Source organism: Gossypium hirsutum, chromosome A09 (assembly GCF_007990345.1).
Source record: "Gossypium hirsutum isolate 1008001.06 chromosome A09, Gossypium_hirsutum_v2.1, whole genome shotgun sequence".
Taxonomy (NCBI): Eukaryota; Viridiplantae; Streptophyta; class Magnoliopsida; order Malvales; family Malvaceae; genus Gossypium; species Gossypium hirsutum.
In genome coordinates, this window is record NC_053432.1 from 9,285,400 (window position 1) to 9,291,399 (window position 6,000).

Genomic DNA, 6,000 nt, shown 5'->3' on the forward strand with positions numbered 1-6,000 from the left:
TATATTTCCACCGAAAATAGAATCCATTAGAGGGTTTTGAAAGCTTGAAATTTCAGCCACTTAGTCTCTCTACAAGTAGGTGATTTTGATGATTTTACTTGATGATTTTTGCACTTTTAGAACCCTTATAGCATGGGCTTTCATATGATGGGGCTATTTTACAAAATAGTTGAAAGTCTAGGGTTTTAACATGAGAGTGATCATGTTATTTTCTAAAATTTTATGGAAGAATATGAGTTATGGTTGTATAATAAACAAGTTTTGTGAAGTAGTTTTCATGGAAACCATGACTAGGGACTACTTTGCATAAGTTGAAAATTAGATGATAAATGTGTGAAATAATGAGAATTGTGGGCTGCTTTTAGTATAAAAAGTAATCGGCTAGGCTTATGATATGAATAAATTCTATAAAAATTGATTTTCGGACATATGGGTAAAATGGTCATTTTACAAAAGTCTAGGGGCAAAATGGTTATTTTTCCTAATTTTAAATTGTTGAGTACCTAGATCGATAAAATAATTAAATTTTTGAATTTTTGTTATCTTAGATCAAGAAGTACAAAATTTGAACCTAGACCGAGGGAAGGCCAAACAAGTTGATTAAACCGACCAATCGCTTACATTTTGTAATCTGGGGTAAGTTGTATGCAAATAATACTGCTACATTGTTATTATACGTGGTTGAACTAATATAGCATAAATTGCTTGTTTTTGGAAATGGTTATGTATGTTGAATATTGAGATAGTAGAACTCTCGTTTGAGCCGTAGGAAATATATCGGATATTCATGCCATGACATTTGGGTCATATGTGTGCTAGTGTAAGACATGTCTGGGATATGCATCGGCCACATTATGAGAGCCAGTGTAAGACCATGTCTGGGACATGGCATCAGTATTGAGACGAGAGCTAGTGTAAGACATGTTTGGGACATGCATCGGTCTCGAGACGTAAGCCAGTGTAAGACATGTCTGGGAGATGAATCAGCTATGAGATGTGTCAATGTAAGACCATGTCTGGGACATGGAATTGGCACGGATATGTAAGAGCTAGTGTAAGACCATGTCTGGGATATGGCGTCGGCCTCGATGATGATAGTTAGTGTAAGACCATGTCTGGGACATGGCGTCGGCTTCAATGATGATATTCAGTGTAAGACCATGTCTGGGACATGACATCGACTTAAGATATGAGCCAGTGTAAGACCATGTTTGGGACATGGCATCGGTATTCTACCCAATGTTTGAGGCTTATTGAATATCCGGTAGTGTTCTAAATGGTTCAATAGTGAGAGTTATGGTTTAAGTTAATGAGAAAAGTATAATCGTGTTATGAGTGATATAGGCACCTATTTGGTATGTATGAGATGTGAGTTCAATATATGCTACATGATGTGTATTAGATAGTGATGAGTAAGTTGTGCTTATGCCTACCTTTGTATTAAGAGCATGTAGATGAATGGTAAAGTTGTTATGTATTTGCATGCTACTTACTAAGCTTTATGCTTACTCCCTTTCCTTTCCATTTCCTTATAGTGCCGCCTAAATAGCTCGAGGACCAATCGACGTCGGAGGCAACGATCACACTATCATCTGAAGCACTCGGTATAGTTAGATTACTTGTTTTTGAGTATGGCATGTATAGGGTTTGGACTTTAATGTTTTGGGTCATTGAAAAATTGGCCAAATGTGTTGGCTTGGGTTGATACCCCTTCACTTTGTATTAAGCCTTGAATGATGGCTAATATTCCTTTTGATATATGCAAATTATGTTATTTTTATGGATGAGCAAATTCTATATATGAACTGTTGTCTATTGTGGTTGTGTTAGTTATGAGGATCATTCTTGTATTGGTGTTGGTTGATTTTGTGTAGGTTGTATAAGTAAGGGTGACAAAGAGGCTTGGTAGATAGCCTTATTTTTGTCCACATGAGTAGACACACAGGCGTGTGTCTAGGCCATGTGTGACACACTGTTTGCCCCACGGGCGTTCGATCCGGCTATGTGTACCCTGCACGAAAAATTTGCAAGCCAGTAAGCATGGTAGTAAATACACGAGTAGAGACACGGCTATGTATTTCAGCCATGTGAAGGGCACGGCCCAGCATACGGATGTGTGCCTTGGCCGTGTGGCCCTTAAAGATTGCTGAAATTAGAAACAGAATGTCAAGGTTTTTAGACACGGGATAGGGCACAGGCATGTCATGGCCATGTGAGGGACACGGGCGTGTGTCAGGTCGTGTGAAAACCCCTGTAGGTTCGAGTTTAGAATTAAATTCACATGGGCATGGAGCATGGGCATGTCCCGATGTGCTTAGGCCGTGTGTGTCACACGGGCCATCAGTACGACCATGTTAAATTGGTCACACGGGTGTGTTGCCCCACCCACACGGGCATGTGCCCTTGTGTCTAGTGTTATTTTTCAGAGTTCGTTGAAGGGCTTGAATTGGTCCTGATTGGTTTTAAATGAATGTTTGGAGTCTCGTAGGCCCATATTGAGGAAGTTTGAAAAAGTTCTAATTTTGGTTAAGTTTTAATGATCCGTTAATGTTGGTATGCTTGAGTTTAAGAGTAGTAATGCCTTGCATCCCGTCCTGACATAGGACTCGGGTATAGGGTGTTACAAAATCCTTTTTATGACATATGCTCTAAAGATATTGATCTGGATTACCCGTCCGGGCTAAATCCAATCCATAGCATATGCTCGAGAGGACTCATATCAGGTTTACCCGTCCGGGCTATATCCCGTCAGCAACAAATGCAGGACCTCATTCACTTTGGGAAATCACATATCCATCGAATTTTTCATTTATTCAAATGGAATTTAGCATCTTTCAAGCATTATCAAGCATGTGGTCAATCTCATATATTTATGCATTTATGCAATTCAAATGTTCACATTAAACTCAAGCATAAAATTAACATTTTTAACATTTTTATCATTTATCATTTGTCGGGCGTTATAATTGATTGGGCACTTTCACTTATCAGTCTTTAACGAGTATGTGATCATTTCACATATTTATGGAATTTATACAATTCACAAATACAATATTTAATTCAAGCATAAAAAACATATACAATTTAGTTACATGAACTTACCTCAACAAATGTTCGTGTACATAAATATACTAATCCGACATTTTCCTCATTTCCTCGTTCTAGCTCTGAATTTGGTCTATCTCGATCTATATGAGTAAATTTAACATCAATTTATCATATTTTATATTCAAGTGGACTCAATTTTTATCCTAGGAAAAATTATTATTTTGCCCCTAACATTTTCATAAATTCCCATTTCGTCCTTAAGCTCGGAAAATAAAATTTGTGCAATTTACTCCCTATTCTATGCCTAAAAAAAATCCCATTAAAAAATTTACAGCACATGTATTCATAAAAATTCAGTATTTTTCTTTAATTTCACAACTTTACATTTTAGTCTGTAAATCATGTTTTCATCAAAAATCACTTTGTAAAAGTTATTTATCTATCAGCAACATTTCATTTTCTACCATATTTCTAATTTTCAGCATATACATCCATGACCCATTTTCCATACTTTGATAACTTCTCAAATTGAACCCCCAAATAGATAGATTAAGCTATCCCGGTTTCAAAAATATCAAAATTACTAAAAACGGGCCAAGAAAACTTACCCAATTTGGCCATTAAAGTTTCTTCTCTCTCCCCTAAGGTTTCCATGTATTTTTTGGGAAGAAGATAAAATAAAATGATATTTTTTTATCATCTTTTAATTAATTAAATATTTTCACTTTCCAATTTAGTCCTTGTATTTTTTCTAAATTTACATGATTGAGTCACCAAAATAGCTACATACTTTTTATTAATGGTTTAATTACCATATAAGGACCTTAAGTTTTGAATTCCATAGCTATTTGATCCTTCTAGCTACTAGAATCCAACTTTTTCATTTTATGCGATTTGGTCCTTCTCGTAATTAAATACTTAATCGATAAAATTTTCTTATCAAAATTTTCACATGACATGTCTATCATAATACAAACTATATAATAAAATAAAATAAATTGTATTTTTCGGCTCGAATTTGTGGTCCCAAGACCACTGTTCCGATTTCACCGAAATTGGGCTGTTACACTTTCTCTTTCTTTCCATTTCCAAGATTTTATCTTTCTTTAAGCTTATTTTAATTTATTTTAATTAAAATTTTCTTGCTAAATTCATAAAAACTAATACATTACCGTCCACTATAGATTAAGGAGGTATAATTGCCTTTTTAATCCCTTCCATTTTTTTCTAATTAAAATTTCTCTAACAATTGAACTTTTACTAGTTTTATGATTTAGCCCGTATGCCTTAATTTATCACTAATTCGATAAAATTACTTATCTAAAATTAAATTCACTTTTAAAATAACTTCATAAATATTTAATTAAAAATATTTACGGTCTCGGTTTAAAAAAATAGGGTCCCAAAATTAGATTTTTAGACATCACTGATTTTAGGATTGTTGCACTTGTACCTTAATAACTATCAATTAAATAAAAATACCAAACCAAACCTTAATATATTTCTATACTAGCCTTATAAATATTAAATCTTTACGAACACAGTTTACTAAAATGGCATTTTGAAATTGGAGTTTTCGACACCACTGGAAACCAGGTCATTACAAGTATGTCATGTCATGACGTTAGGCCACTTGATGTCATGACATCACTTACTGTCGGCTGACATTGCGACGAGGAAAGATGCTTGTCGGGACGAGGACTCTATTTTTGGTAAAAATAACCATTTGGTAAATATTTCAAAGCTTCCAACCGAACCTACAACACTTGTACTAAACACCAAATTCAGTTGATGCAAAGCATAGCTAAAACCATACCAAACAAGCTTAAACACTCAATTCAACTTCTTAATAAGATATTCAATATATTTTCATCAATTAAACTTAAACATTTCAATACCAATTGACATGTTAACCAAAACATTCAAATGCCTATTTTTACCTAAACCAAATCAATCAACACATGCCATTTCACTTCCAATACATACACTATTCATTCACCTACACTTTTATAACGTACTTCATGAACCAAACATACTATTCAGTACTAATATGTAACTTAAGCATATCAACAAGTTATACCTTTTCAACTGGGTATCAACCAATTCCAAATCATGCATTTCTAATTCACATACTAACTATTAGGTTCATGTTTTAACTTACTAGTGTATCCAACATTACTTAGTCAATATCGACCAATTCACTAGCTATGTACATCATTTAAATTCAACATATACCAAAATCATTACCATATTCAATATAACAAGACTTTTATACATTTAAGTAAGTAAGAAGACACCTATATACATGCCATACCCTAAGGTTTAAAATGATCAAACATCTACTAATTCGATGATAGGATAGTGTGAGCTTCGAGCAATCAAGCTTGACGCGTTCTGCAAGGAAATAATCTACAAGGAAAAGGGAAAAACAACTAGGTAAGCATATGAAATGCTTAATAAGTTCATAGGAGTTAAACAAAAAACTTACCTTATGTAACACCCCTTACCCGTGTCTGATGCCGGAATAGGGTACGACGCATTACCGAGCTTAATCGTTCACAAACATGCAAAAACTGGGCTATAAAATTTCTTTTAATTCAAAACTTTTTCAAACACATGCAAGTCATCCCTTATTTGGGTCTACGAAGCCTAAAACATACATCGGGATTGATTCGGACTAAACCGAGAACTTGAGAAGTTTCTTGAAAACTTAAAAATTTTTTCCCATGAAACAGGGTCACACGCCCACGTGACATAGGGACACACCCGTGTCCTCAGGCCGTGTAATTCTCTATTTATGAAGTCAGCATGCAAGTTGAACCACACGGTTGGGCCACATGCCCGTGTCTCCAGGCCGTGTCCCTTACACGGTTGAGACATACGACCATGTCTCAGCCCGTGTAGTCAACACTTAGGATATTTTCCAAGCCTTCTTGTTACCCATAAACCCTT